The following is a 16,445-nucleotide window of genomic DNA, read 5'->3' as shown; positions in this document are numbered from 1 at the left end:
TCCTTTGAGAAAGTCAGAGTTCTAGATTCACTATGTGATATGGACAAGACTTATTGGTGAAGTACTAAGTTATGAAGATGTCATGAACAACTTTTTGAAGATCTCATAGATATGGAATTCATGTACTAAGCAATGTATATCACATCATGCTTTGTCCCTTGGAATGTGAATAAATGAACTGGCCAGTGTCCAAATTGAGTCATGACTCTTTTGGATGAATCAATGTGACTTGTTAGCTCCTCGTCAATACATTGTTTCTAACTTATTCACAAGCGATAAATGAGTTGAGGAAATAACAACTAGAAGGGTAAAATTGTAATTTTATAAATCCCATCTAGTTGATGATATTCATGAAGGGTAAACATAGATAATATTCAATGGATCCACTCATCACAATTAAGTAGAATTCTTGAGTAGAAAATATATTCATTTGAACCGAGGGATTTCAGTGTCAACACTTTAGCGGAGTCAGTTGACATTAAGCTAGAACTTGGAAAAGGTTTGTGAACTTTTGAGTCTAAGTATGCTAGCTCAAGCTTTGTTCATGTGGATCCATGAGGTCACTACCATAAGTGATTAGAGTAGGATTAGTTAAACTAGAAGCCAAGTCAAAACAAGTTCAAATGTTGAACTAGACAAGTTTTACGAAAATTGTTTAAAGGGTAATTTTGTCTATTAGGACATAAGACGGTATGAATGTCAATAAATAAGTTTTTGACATTTTCATATGATGACAATGAAATAAGTCACACTGCCAACATTAGAATATTGGGTCTTGATGATTAAATTTCATTTGATGGAATTTTATGTGAAAATTCTACATGGGCTTTTCTTATATTGTCATAAACAAATAAAAAAACATCTAGAAGCATGTTATAGAAGCTCAATTTCGTGCACCATCAAGAGAGAAAGAGAGTTTATTTTGTGCATTGATGTATGAAGATACTTGCCAAAAGAAAAAGAGGAAACAAATCCATAGCATCATGGATGCATATGGGCGGCCAAGCAAGGAGAGAACAAATGAGGAAACAAATCCAAGGGCTTATGGCACAAGGTTGCACGCCCAACTAGAGGAAACAAGGGATTTGCTCATGAATATGTGATATTCAATAGAAAATAGGAAATTACTTCTTCAAGGCAATCCCTCCTCCTATTAATACCATACCTCATTCACAATGTTCAAAACACAAGTTTTAGAGATTGAGAGCTTCCATTTCTAGCCTTGCCGCCCCCCCCCCCCCTCTCTCTCTCTCTCTCTCTCTCTCTCTCTCTCTCTCTCTCTCTCTCTCTCTTCTTGCTCTTTTGTTTTGGCACCTAGATCCTCATTAGACCTAGCGTTTTATTTTAGCTCTTTGGCTCAGAGACAAGTTCTTGAGTCATAGTGTTTAAAAGTGCCCACACACTAAATCCTAACCAAACTCGATAAACGTTCGTGGTTACTCACAGGTTCAAGAAGACTCGAGGGAACAAGCTTAGTGGGGTGACAAGTGATTCAACCTTTCCGAAAGCTTCTCAACGCTCAAGCCTCAATCAAGGTTGGTACCGAGTGAAAACTCATAGTAGTTTTAAATTTTAAATTATACGCTCATGCACTTTGTCTAGGTAGTAAAATCGTTTTACGTGTTTTTAAAGAAATTTTTATATTCCGCCGCTTGCTAGAAGCGATAATATTTTATTAATCCTAGATCTATTCCAACAAATGATACCAGAGCTATAGTCAAAGTTTAAGCATGTGCATGTAATTTAAACTATGAGTTTGAAAATCGTTTTCTTAATTTTACTTGGGTAATGAATTTGCTAGAATTGTTTTTTTGATTTTTTTAAATTTCTTGCTCGTGCCTTTAAATTAAAAAGCATGTTGATTTTCTATACTATTGGGATGATAATAAAACACATTAGAATCAGTTCTAAAAGTTTTAATTTTTTTCATAATCAAAATCGTGTTTTGAGAAGTTTAAGAATTTCGGGTAATTTTATGAAGTAGTAATATTGTCTTGCTTGCTTTATTTATTTACTCGCTTGTTTTATGTTTGTTGTTACTTTCTTTTGTGCTATACTATTACCTTATTAATAAAACACATCAACAAGACTTAACAACTCGATAAAACATTCCGGTACACTTAATTCTTTTGCATTTTTGTTCTCGGCCGATTTTCTGTCCAAAATTCCTTGAGCTTAAGAATGCCTCTCGGTAAAATGAGTGCATCTCTCTGCTCGGAACTCGGATTTGATGGTTCTTGAACAAAATTAAAGGCCTGCGAGTCTACTTTCCAAATTATTTGGAATTAGCACAATTGGACATCAGAGCCGCCATCTACGGCGATTTTACTCCGAGGTGCTTGCAGTCCGGATTCTAGGATTTCTGAAAATTTTGGATTCCGGATCCCATTCCGAGAGTTCTAGAACTCAAATGGAAAAATTTCCTTGAGAAAAAATATTTTTCCAAGTATCATAAACATAATGTGTAAGATTGAAAAGTTTTGATTTTTTTAATATTTACTTGAAATTTAGATTTTATAAAAACTAGTTTGAATTTTGAAAAATTGTTTTCAGTTTCAAACTTGAAAATGTTTTGTAATCCAAATCAAATATGTTTTCAAAACTATATCTATATCACTTATGTTCAAAATTTATTTCTCTTGAAAATTTAAGTGAGAGGTCTCCTCGAAGACTAGTTGGCAAGAAGATGCAAGATGTGTAATCTCAAACTTCACATTACGATGTGTTTCCACTAGGCGAAGACTAGTTTTTAGAGTGGGCACATCGTCTCTTATGATAGTTACACATTACGATGAGACAAGGTCTCCCCTCGGTGGATTGTTTTTCAAAGTAGATCTCATGGACTAAGTGGTTGGTTACACACTTAGACTCAATCCCTAGTAATCCTCCCTCAAGGCCCTGCGAAAGGATATGAGTGGTCAAACTTTTTTACAAGGTGGCTAGTCAAAATTGATGTATTGACATCTTGGCTATGCATTAATGATGAGTCATTTACTTATCAAATGAGATGCTTTTCGGCCTTCCCTCGAAGGATTAAAGTATCATTTCGTTGATAACACATTTGGATTTTCCCTGTCTTGCTCAAAAGAAGAAGCCCCGGGCAGTTAAGGTGGACAAGTCTAATGACAAATGTCACTATTGCAATGAACCCGGACACTGGCGCATGAACTGTCCTGCGTACCTCAAAACTAAGGAAAAAGGTATTGTACTTATTACCGAAGAATGCTTAGTAGCTGATAATGTATCAACGTGGATTCTTGACTCCGCTGCTACTAACCATATTTCTTGTTCCTTGACTGGTTTCAGGAAAAACAAAAGTTTAGAGGAAGGCAACATCTCCTTCAGATGGGGTGATGAGAGCTCGGTGTCAGCAAAGGCCGTGGGATTAATGACGCTGTTTTTTGAAGATAGAACTTTAATTTTGAATAATGTTTATTTTGTTCCTTCCTTCTGGAAAAACTTAATATTTGTTGCTCGACTTTTTAAGCAAGATTATTGTATAAAGTTTATTAAGAATGGAATTCGTATTTCTCTTTCAAACAATTCTTTCGTCACTGATGCATGTATGAAGAATGCTCTCTTTTACATTTATCCCACGCAACCTTCGCTTTTAGACACTGAAATAGATAATGATCTGACTAGGGAGCCAAACAGGATCAAACTTTCTGATTCATACGATCTAATAAAATCAACATAGCTCTGGCACTTAAGACTTGGTCATATCAGTCTAGACATGATTAAGAGACTTGTGAGGGACGATCCACTCCAAGCCTCTGCCGTAGGTTCATTGCCTACTTGTGAATCTTACATAGAAGGAAGAATGACTAAGCGAGCTTTCTCCGATAAAGGCAGAAGAGCCACTGAGTTGTTGGAACTCGTACATTCTGATGTATGTGGTCCGCTCAGTACACAGGCACGGGGAGGATGCGAATACTTCGTTACCTTCACCGATGATTACTGAAGATACAGTTTTTTCTATTTGCTCAAACACAAATCCGAGACCTTTGACGTATTTAAGGTCTTTCGGGCTTTAGTGGAAAAGAAAACTGGAAAACATATCAAAACCCTTCGATCCGATCGAGGTGGTGAGTATATGTCTGGAGAGTTCAATGACTTTCTTAAATAAGAAGGTATCGCTTCTCAGCTTACAACACCTGGTACAGCTCAACAAAACGGAGTGTCAGAGAGAAGGAACAGAACTCTAATGGAGATGGTTAGATCAGTGATGAGTTACTCATCACTCCCTCTTTCCTTTTGGGGATATGCCCTCGAAACAACAGCTTACATTCTGAACCAAGTCCCGTATAAATGGTTCTTGGTACTCCTTATGAATGATGGACTAGCCGTAAAGTAAATCTAGGCCACATAAGAGTTTGGGATTGCCCTACACATATGCTAAGGTAAAAGACTAGCAAGTTGGCTAGTAGGTCATAATTATGTCTGTTTGTTGGATATTCAAAGGAAACCAAAGGTTTCACATTCTATAGTCCCGAGGACAACAAAACATTCGTTAGCACGAACGCTTGTTTCCTTGAGGAGGACTTTATGAAAGATGTAAAACCTACAAGCAAAATTATGCTTGAAGAAAAGTTGGGTGAGGATGCTTCAACCTCATCTGTAAGAACTGTTCTTACCCCAACTGAAACACAACCTAACTCATCAGAATCTCATCAAGTAGTACTTCGACGTAGTGGGAGGGCTTCTCAAAAGCCTGATAGGTACATGTCTTACGGGGATACTCTCGTAGCCGTCTTTGACATGGATAACCATGTTTCCTACAGCCATGCAATGACTGGTTCTAAATCAAACCTCTGGCTTGACACCATGAATGTTCAAATTCACTCGATGTACATCAACAACGTATGGAAACTTGTAGACCTTCCAGAAGGGATTAAACCCGTAGGATGTAATGGATATACAAGAAGAAAAGGGGTCCGGATGGGAATGTCGAGACGTTCAAAGCGCGACTAGTGGCTAAGGGTTATACCCAAAAGGAAGGTATTGACTATGAGGATACCTTCTCGCCAGTCGCGATGCTTAAATCAATCTGCATACTTCTATCCATTGTTGAAGCTCTCGACTATGAGATCTGGCAAATGGATGTTAAGACTGCCTTTCTGAATGGCAATCTTGACGAGCGCATTTATATGGCTCAACCATACGGTCTCGTGGAAAAAGGTCAAGAGACCAAGGTTTGTGAGTTGCTTAAGTCCATTTATGGGTTAAAGCAAGCATCTAGGTCATGGAATATTAGATTAGATAAAACTATGAAGAGCTTCGGTTTTGAGTAGCCAATAGATGAGCCTTGTGTTTACAAGTTAATACACGAGGGCAAAGTTGTGTTTTTGGTATTGTATGTCGATGATATATTACTCATAGGCAATGATGTAGGTAAATTATCTGATGTTAAAATCTGGCTAGCAAAGCAATTCGATATGAAGGATCTAGGTGAAGCCGCGTACATTCTAGGGATTCAAATCTTTCGAGATCGAAAGAACCGAACTCTGTCGCTCTCTCAAGCATCTTATATTGATAAGGTGATGGATCGCTTCTCGATGCAAGACTCCAAGAAGGGCCAAACACCCTTTAGGCATGTAGTATCACTCTCTAAGGACCAGTCTCCCAAGACTTCACAAGAGATTGAGTACATGAGAAAAATTCCTTACGCCTCAGCTGTGGGAAGTCTCATGTATGCTATGCTTTGTACTAGACCAGATATCTTTTTGTAGTTGTCGTAGTAAGCCGTTTTCAGTCCAACCCTCGACCCGAGCACTGGATTGTTGTTAAGCATGTTCTTAACTAACTTCGGAGAACTAGGAACTTGATGCTTACATATTCAGGTACTGACCTGACTATGATGGGATATACCGACTCCGATTTTCAAGCGGATAATGATTCCAGGAAATCCGCTCAGGATCTGTGTTCATCCTAAATGGTGGATCCGTTGTTTGGAGGAGTATCAATCTTGCATTGCTGACTCAATAATGGAAGCAGAATATGTGGCTGCTTGTGAAGCATCTAAGGAGGCTGTATGGCTTAGAAAATTCCTCAAGTATTTGGAAGTCATTCCAAAAGTCGACAAGCCCATGACAGTTTTTTGTGATAATATACTCATTATATCTTCACAACTTAGTACTTCACCAATAGGTCCTGTTCAGAATCACATAGTGACTCCAAACTCCGACTTTCTCAAGTGAGAATACGTAAGCTGTGAAATGGCATGTCTTATTTCAGGATTAAGGTAAGCATGATGCAATTCATATGTAGTGACTTCGAGACATAAGAGGTTAAATGGTTTGTTCTTATCTTGTCTCTAGAAGTGCACTGGTCAATTCAGTAACTTCAGAAGATACCTAGAAGAACTATAGAGTCTCCAACTCTCAACTTTTTATTGATGAATAAGCAATTACAAGCAAGAGTCTTCGTGAGACTTTATTACATAAAATGTACAAAATAAAGACTACAACTCTTCTTGTGGGGACCATTGACTACATACCTCCCCAGTGAGCTTTACCGGCCGGACTTCGCCGGTCGGACCACCTGCCGGGCCTCCGGCCTGCGCGCGCCCAGCGCCAGCCGAGCCTCCATCCCACACACGTCCAGGGCGTCCCTACCGGGCCTCCGGCCCGAGCGCGCGCCTTGGACCCGTGCCGGGCCTCCTGACCAGGCGCATTCAGCGCTGGCCGAACCTCCGGCCCGGGTGCGCGCCCTGCGCTCTTGCCGGGCCTCCGGCCCGCGCGAGCCCCCTGCGCCCCTGCCGGGCATCTTGCCCGCACGCGGCCAGCGCGTCCCTGCTGGGCCTCTGGCCCACGCGCGCCCTTGTCCGGCCTCCGGCCCGCACTCGCGCCCTGCGCCCCTGCCGAGCCTCCTGCCCACGCACGCCTAGCGCCGGCGGAGCCTCCGACCTGCGCGCGCCCAGCGCCAGACAGGCCTCCGGCCCGCGAACGGCTCGCGCCCCTGTCGGGCGCCCTGCCCGCGCGCCCAACGCTAGCCGGGCCTCTTGCCCCACGCCCCTACCAAGCCTCCTACCCCCGCGCGCCTAGCACCCGACTGGGCGTCCTGCCTGCGCGCGCGCTGTTGTCAATAGTTCCCACAAGAAGAGTTGTAATCTTTATATTGTACATTTGATGTAATAAAGTCTCATGAAGACTCTTGCTTGTAATTGCTTATTCATTAATAAAAATTTGAAACGTTCATTCATTCTTCCGTGTCTCTTTGAAGCTTTATGATAAAACATTAGTCTTTAGTCCATAAACAAACTAAACAACTTACGAAGAGAAAAATATAGATTTGCATGAACAAACTCTTCGTAGTTTGCTTAAAATGATATATTTGCAATCTAAGGGTCAAAGGACTATTGATCTCAGTACGATTGTTAGGAGAATCTATGATGTCTGGTTATGGGGCATTGAGAGTTGGAGACTCTGTAGTTCTTCTAGGTATCTTCCGAAGGTACTGAATTGACCAATGCACTTCTAGAGACAAAATAAGAACAAACCATTTAACCTCTTATGTCTCGAAGTCACTACGTATGAATTGCATCGTGCTTACCTTAATCCTGAAATAAGACATGCCATTTCACAGCTTACGTACTCTCATTTGAGAAAGTCAGAGTTCGGACTCACTATGTGATTCCGAACAGGGCCTATTGGTGAAGTACTAAGTTGTGAGAATGTCATGAGTAACTTTGTGAAGTTCTCATAGATATGGAATTCATGTACAAGATTGCTGAAATGCAATGTATATCACCTCATGCTTTGTTCCTTGGAATGTGAATAAATGAACTGGCCAGTGTCCAAATTGAGTCCTGACTCTTTTGGATGAAACAATGTGACTTGTTAGCTCCTCGTCAATACATTGTTTCTAACTTATTCACAAGCGACAAAGGAGTTGATGAAATAACAGCTAGAATGGTAAAATGGTAATCTTGTAAATCCCGACTAGCTGATGATATTCATGAAGGGTAAACACTGATAATATTCTGTGGATCCACTCATTATAATTAGGTTGAATTCTTGAGTATAAAATAAATTCATTTGAACCGAGAGATTTTCAGTGTCAACTCTTTAGTGGAGTTAGTTGACATTAAGCTAAACTTGGAAAAGGTTTTGTAAACTTTTGAGTCCAAGTGTTTAGCTCAAGCTTTGTTCATTTGGGTCCATGAGGTCACTGTCACGAATCACATCGAGTAGGAATAGTTAAACTGGAAGCTAAGTCAAAACAAGAACGAGACAAGTTTTACGAAAATTGTCAAAAGTGTATTTTTGTCTTTTTGGACATAGGACGAAATGAATGTCAATAAATTTTTTGACATTGTCATATGATGACAAATGAAACTTGAACCACTCGGCCATGAAGAGATTATTGGGCCTTGAGGATTAATTTCATTTCATGGTATTTTTCTTGAAAATTTTTAATGGACTTTTCTTATGTTGTCATGAGCAAATAAAGAAACATCTAGAAGCATGTTCTAGAATGCCCAAACCGTCCAACCCAAGGCAAGAGAGAGGAATTATTTTGTGTATTAATGTATGAAGATACTTGCCAAAAGAAAAAGAGGAAACAAATTTGCTTCTAGAAGCAAGTATAATTTCGGCCAACTAAGGAGCAAGTAAATGAGGAAACAAATCCAAGGTGTCATGGGAACATATTGGACGTGCAACATAGTGGGAAAAGAGGAAATATCATTTTCTCATGAATATGTGATATTCTACAGAAAAGAGAAAACTACCTTTTGAAGGTAATCCTCCTCTTATAAATACCCCACCTCATTCTCATTGTTTCTCATTCCACATAAGTTAGAGATTGAGAGCTTCCCTCTCTAGAACTTGTGGCCGCCAACTCCTCTCTCTCTCTCTAGTTCTTTTCGTTTTTGTTTTGGCACCTAGGTCCACAATTGACCTAGTATTTTTAGCTCTTCGACTCTTAGACTTGTTCTTGAGTCGTCGTGTTTAAAAGTGCCCACACACTAATTCCTTTCTTTCTCGAGTGATTATTGTGATAGAAACTTTCATGATTGCTCGAGTTCCCGAGGAAAGAAGAAAGACGTGCTGCGATGGGAGACGAACGTTTCAACCATCCAAAGGCTTCTCAAAGGTTAGTAAACTTATAATGCTCATATACAGTTTTAATTTATATGTACTTGCTCTTTGTCTAGGTTAGTAAAAACGTTTTACTTGTTTTAAAGAAAATTTTTAAATTCCGCCGCTCTCTCGAAGCGTTAAATCTTTTCTTAACCCTAGATCAATTCCAACAAATGGTATCAGAGCTATGGTCAAAGATATGCATGTACATGTAATAAAAATTATGAACTTGAAAATCGTTTTCGAAAGTTTACTAATTTTGTGACAAGTTAGAATTGTTTTCTTAGATTTTTTTAATTTATTGCTCATGCCTTTAAATTAAATATCATTTTGATTTTCTATGAGTTTGGGATGGTATTAAAACACATTAGAATCAGTTCTAAAAGTTTTTAATTTTTTATAATGAAAAACGTGTTTTTAAAGTTTGAGAAATTTCGGTAAATTTTTGTGACTAGTTATCTTGTCTTACTAGTTTCTTTATTTACTTGATTCATTTTATGCTTGTTATTTATTTTATACCATATTATTACCATGTTAATAAAACACATATAAAAGCTTTAACAACTTTCTAAAACGTTCCGTTACACTCGATTCTTTTTTCGCACTCAAAATCCGAACTTTAATTATTTCCAGCTTTCTTTGAGCCCGAGAAAGTCCGCAGTAGAAGTTACATAACTGTCAGCTCAGAATTCGAAATTTAATGATTCTTGAATAAATTTAAAGGTCTGTTTTTCCTCTTTCCAATGCAATTTGTTTTAGGTCAAAAGGACATTGGAGCCACCAGTTATGGCGATTTTACTCCGATGTGCGCGGCTGTTCCGAAAGTCCAGTTTTTTATAATTCCAGAATTTCAACCCCACTACCATGAGTTATGGAACTCTAATGAGAAAATTTTCTTGAGCAAAATTGTTTTTTTTTATAATATTATAAACATGATGTGAGAGATTAAAATATTTTGATTTTTGAAAGTTTAATTGAAATTGAATTTTTTACAAAACTAGTTTGAATTTTGAAAAACGGTTTTCGTTTTCAAACATGAAAATATTTTGTCATCCAAATCAAATAAGTTTTCAAAATGTTTTCAAAACTATATCTATATCACATATGTTCAAAATCTATATGCTATTGAAAATTTGAGTGGGAGGTCTCCTTGTAGAAGTGTTCGAGTGAGTTGAAGTTCACACTTCCTTCATGCACTTTCCCGAATAGAAAATAGGAAAATATCCGAGTATGTACCTTATGCCTTTACACACTAACACTGCTCTTCCTTGAACATGAAGATCTAGGATTCCTTTCTAGTAGTCCACTCTATCGCTCTATAACTAGGAAATTTGTTTCCAAACTTATAAAGATGATGTGCCAACTCCAAAAACTAAGTGGGAGTGTTATACTTGTTGTTTGTAACCCACGATCCCCAACACTAATGAAAGATGCAATTAATGTGAGACTAAGAGTCACTCTTGTGGTCTTCTCTTCAATGGGAGTACTCTATGACGTTTTTGCTTCGATCATTGCTCAATGAGCTATGTTCGAGAGTGAGACGATGAAGACAAGGCCTCCTCTTGGGGGATTGTTTTTTCAAAACTGACATTTTTGTCTAAGTGGTTGGTTGCACACTTAGGCTCAATCCCTAGTAATCCTCCCTTGAGGCTCTGTGAAAGGATATGAGTGGTCAAACCAATTTAAAAGGTGGCTAGTCAAAATTGGTGTATTGACATCTTGGCTAAGCATTAATGATGTGTCATTTAGTTATAAATGGAGATTTTTGTGGCATTCTCTTGAGGGAGTAAATTATCATTTGGTTTATAACACCTTTGGATTTTATCGAATGTTAAAAACTTAAATCCTAAACCAAAGACTAATCATAAACTTGTTTCAACTCTCATAGGCAATATGTCTCTCAACCATTCTTTCCTCGAATAAACTCGAAGGCGAAAATTACGTCGACTGGAAACGTAACCTCGACATATCCTTATTGTTGACAAGCACAAATGGGTTCTCACCACCCCTGTCCTCAAACGAATGACGATTCGACACAAGAGGAAAAAGACGCCCTGGCGGCCTGGCTCCGATCCGATGAGATTGCGAGGTGCTATATTTTAGCATCAATGGACAATGTGTTGCAACAATAACATCGTGAATTCGAGACTGCCGCCGATATGCCCTACAATCTCCATGAGATGTTTGGAGGGCACGGACGTCAAGCTAGGCAATAAGCGGTCTGACAGTTTATGAACTGTCGGATGAAGGCTAGAACTCCCGTTAGAGATCATATGATGGTGATCATTAGCTATCTAAACGAAATGAAGATCCTTGGATCTGAGATTGATGGGGAGACTAAAATAGACATGATCTTGGAAACTTCCCCGAGTCTTTCGATACCTTCAAGTTGAACTACTCTATGAATAAGAGGAGCTTCACACCGCTGCGGGACTCACTAAGAAAAAGAGGACTCAAGGAGAGGTACATGCTACTGCCTCCACCTCTAGATCTAAGAAGAGACCTCGCAAGGCCGGGAAGAAGAACAGACCTAAGGTTCAAAAGAAGAAGAAGACGCCAAAGGCTCTGAAGGTGGACAAGTCCAACGACAAGTGCCACCACTGCAATGAGCCTGGTCACTAGCGTTGGAACTATCCTACCTACCTCAAAACCAAGGAAAAATGTATTGTACTTGTTACCGAAGCTTGCTTAGTAGCTGATAATGTATCATCGTGGATTATTGACTCCACTGCTACTAACCATATTTGCTGCTCCTTGACTAGTTTTAGGAAAAGAAAAAGCTTAGAGGATGGCGACTTCTGCTTCAAGTGGGGTGATGGGAGCGTGGTGTCTGCGAATGCTGTGGGATCTGTGATGCTGTATTTTGAAGACCACACTTTAAATTTGAATAATGTTTATTATGTTCCTTCCTTTGGGAAAACCTAATATCTGTTGCTCAAATTTTCGAGCAAGATTATTATTTAAAGTTTATAAAGAATGGAATTCGTATTACTTTTTCAAATTCATTTGTCACTGATGCATATGTATGAAGAATGGTCTTTTTTACATTTATCCCACTCAACCTTCTCTTTTAGACACCGAAATAGATAGTGATCTAGTTAGGGAGCCAAAGAGGATCAAACTATCTGAATCATCCGATCTAATAAAATCAACATATCTTTGGAACTTAAGACTTGGTCATATCAGTCTAGACATGATTAATAAACTTGTGAGGGACGGTCTACTCCAAGCCTCTACAATAGGTTCACTACCTACTTGTGAATCTTGCATAGAAGGAAAAATGACTAAGCGACCTTTCTCCGATAAGGGTCGAAGAGCCACTGAGCTGCTGGAACTAGTACATTCTGATGTATGTGGTCCGCTCAGTCAACAGGCACGTGGAGGATACGAATACTTCGTTACCTTCACTGATGATTACTCAAGATACAGTTTTATTTATTTGCTCAAACACAAATCCGAGACCTTTAACGTATTTAAGGTCTTTAGGGCTTTAGTGGAAAAGCAAACTGGCAAAGTGATCAAAACCCTTCGATTCGATTGAGGTGGTGAGTATATGTCTGGAGAGTTCTATGACTTTCTTAAAGAAGAAGGTATCACTTCTCAGCTTACCACACCTGGCACACCTCAACAAAACGGAGTGTCACAGAGAAGAAAGCGAACTCTTATGGAGATTGTTAGATCAATGATGAGTTACTCATCACTCCCTCTTTCCTTTTGGGGATATGCCCTCGAAACAGCCGCTTAGATTCTGAACCAAGTTTCGCCTAAAACGGTTCGTGGTACTCTTTATGAACGATGGAATGGCGGTAAAGTAAATCTTGGCCGCATCAAAATTTGCTGTTGCCCTGCACATGTGCTGAGACAAAAGACTAGGAAGTTGGCTATTAGGTCAGAATTGTGCCTGTTTGTTGGATATCCAAAGGAAACCAAAGGTTTCACATTCTATAGTCCCGAGGACGATAAGAATTTCGTTAGCACGAATGCTCGTTTTCTTGAGGAGGACTTTATGAAAGATGTAAAACCTACAAGCAAAATTGTGCTTGAAGAAAAGTTAGGTGAGGAAGCTTCTACCTCATCTGTAAGAACTGTTCTTACCCCAACTGAAACACAACCTAACTCATCAGAATCTCGTCAAGTAGTAATTCGATGTAGTGGGAGGGCTTCTCAAAAGCCTGACAGGTACATGTCTTACGGGGATAAGGGCTTGTTAGCTCCTCGTCAATACATTGTTTCTAACTTATTCACAAGCGACAAATGAGTTGATGAAATAACAACTAGAAGGGTAAAATGGTAATTTTATAAATCTCATCTAGTTGATGATATTCATGAAGGGTAAACATAGATAAAATTCAATGGATAAGTAGAATTTTGAGTAGAAAACATATTCATTTGAACCGATAGATTTTCAGTGTCAACTCTTTAGTGGAGTCAGTTGACATTAAGCTAGAACTTGGAAAAGGTTTGTAAACTTTTATGTCAAAGCATGCTAGCTCAAGCTTTGTTCATTTGGATCCATGAGGTCACTACCACAAGTCATTAGAGTAGGATTTGTTAAACTAGAAGCTAAGTCAAAACAAGTTCAAGTGTTGAACTAGACGAATTTTACGAAAATTGTCTAAAGGGTAATTTTGTCCACAAGGACATAAGATGATATAAATGTCAAAATAAGATTTTGGACATTGTCATATGATGACAATGTGATTGATCCACACGGCCAACATTGAGAATTGGGCCTTGAGGATTGAATTTCATTTTAGGGAATTTTATGTGAAAATTCTACATGGGCTTTTCTTGTATTGTCATGAACAAATAAAGAAACATCTGGAAGCTGTTCTATATGCTCAAAACCGTGGCCATCATCAAGGAAGAAAGGGAAATTATTTTGTGCATTGATGTATGAAGATACTTGCGAAAAGGAAGATACACCTCATTCACAATGTTGATACATGTTTTTGAGATTGAGAGCTTCTCTCTCTAGACTTGGCCGCCCCTCTTCTCTCTCTCTCTCTCTCTCTCTCTCTCTCTCTCTCTCTCTCTCTCTCTCTCTCTCTCTCTCTCTCTCTCTCTCTCTCTTCTTCTTGCATTTTGTTTTGCCACCTAGGTCCTCATTAGACCTAGCTTTTGTATTAGTTCTTTGGCTCTAAGACTAGTTCTTGAGTCTATGTGTTTAATAGTGTCCACACATTAAATCCTTTCTAAACTCAAAGACTCTAGTGGTAGAAACTATCGTGGTTACTCAGATTCAAGAAGACGCTAGGAGACAAGCTCAGTGGGGAGACGAGCGATTCAACCTTTCCAAAGGCTTCTCAACTCTCAAGCTTCAAACGAGGTTGGAACCGAGTGAAAACTCTTTCTAGTTTTTAAATTTTAAATTATATGTTCATGCTCTTTGTCTAGGTAGTAAAATCGTTTTACATGTTTCAAAGAATTGTTTATATTCCGCCGCTTGCTAGAAGCGATAAATTATTCTTAATCCTAGATATATTCCAACACACATTTGGATTATATTTTCAGCACAAAGCATAAACGTATTCAGAAACCTTAGTGAAAGATTGTACTGAGCCGCGCCAAACTAAGCCTCTAAATCGGATGTAAAAAGAATAATTTTTCAGAGGAAACAAATTTTTTTATTAAAATATTTGTCACTAAAGTGCATGAACACAATATTAACGGGGTAAAAAAAATGAAGCAAGAACAAGATGGAAAATATTTGAAATCTGGACACAATACTGAAACAATGCTAAATCAAGTCTTCAATGGGATATAGCTTAAGCAGCCACAAAATCAACAATACAAATACAACACAAGGCATCTCTAACCTATTTGATGTTAAAATGTTACCTCAACTAGAATCGCTAACCAAGCATCTTACAGACTTAGCAACAACTCCACTAGTTGACTCTAGAGTCCTTGTGTCGACTCAGACATAAGTCTACGAGTCGACCATCGAGTCCCTGTGTCGACTTAGAAGTAAGATTCCTTGAGTTGAGTGGCGAGACCTCAAGTAGAATTTCAAGTCCACGAGTTGACTCTCGAGTCCTCATGTCAACTTAGAAGCAAGATTCCTCGAGTCGACTGGCGAATCCTCGAGTCGAATCTCAACTCCACGAGTTGGCACTTGATCTCGTATAGACTTAGAAGCAAGATTCTTCGAGTTGAATCTCAAATACTCGAGTTGAATCTCAAGTCCACGAGTTGACCAATGAGTTTTTGTGTCCACCTAGGAGCATGTCGACAAGATAACTCTCAAGTCCTCGTGTATACTTAGGAGCAAGTTCCCGAGTTGATCCTCAAGTCGTTATGTCGACTTAGGAGCGAGTCCATGAGCTGACTCCCAAGTCCTCGTATCGACTCAAGGGCAAGATTCCTTGAGTCGACTGGGGAGTCTTAGAGTCAAATCTCAAGTCCACGAGTTTGCCCTTAATTATTCGTGTCAACTTAGGAGTGAGTCCATGAGCTGAGTTCCGAGTCCTTGTGTCCACTCAAGAGCAAGATTCCTCAAGTCGACTGGCGAGTCCTCGAGTCGAATCTCAAGTCCACGAGATGACTCTCGAGTCTTCTTGTCGACTTAAGAGCAAATCCACGAGTTGACTCTCAAGTCCCCGTGTTGACTAAAAGCAAGATTCCTCGAGTCGAATGGAGAGCCCTCGAGTTGAATCTCAAGTCCTCGACTTATGAGCAAGTCCACGAGTCAAGTCCTCATGTTGACTCAAAATCAAGATTCCTCGAGTCGACTGGCGAGCCCTCGAGTTGAATGGTGAGCCCTCGAGTCGAATCTCAAGTCCACGAGTTGACCCTCGAGCCCTTATGTCGACTTATGAGCAAGTCCATGATTCAGCTTGCCGACTTAGGAGCAAGTCCACGAGTCGACTCTCGAGTCCTCGTGTTGACTTAGGAGAAAGTCCACGAGTCGACTCTTGAGTCCTCATGTCAACTCAAGAGCATGATTCATCGAGACGACTGACGAGTCCTCGAGTCGAATCTCAAATCCATGAGTCGACTCTTAAGTCCTTGTGTTGAGAAAGGAGTAAGATTCTTCGAGTCGTATATCAAGTCCATAAGTTGAGCCTCAAGTCCTCGTGTCGACTTCACTACTACAAATACAGTTTTCCGGCGCGGATAACTTTTGGGTGCGACTTTTCGCACCTAAAAGTCGCACCAAAAATTACTTTCGGGTGCGACTTTTCGCACCCAAAAGTCACTGAAGTAACCAAAAAATTTTGTTGATTTTTTTTAAATTTGGCTGCGAAAAGTCGCACCCAAAAGTTCATCATACCTTTAAGTGCGACAAAGTCGCACCCAAAAGTCCAAAACATTTGGTCTAAAAATTTAGCGGGATTTCGTTCCCTCTTATTTAACTTC

This window comes from Urtica dioica, chromosome 7 (assembly GCF_054948205.1).
Source record: "Urtica dioica subsp. dioica isolate 48M chromosome 7, U.dioica_male_clone48M_v1_H2, whole genome shotgun sequence".
In the NCBI taxonomy this organism is placed as follows: Eukaryota; Viridiplantae; Streptophyta; class Magnoliopsida; order Rosales; family Urticaceae; genus Urtica; species Urtica dioica.
The sequence above is the reverse complement of the archived record's forward strand: the minus strand, read 5'-3'. Positions refer to the sequence as shown.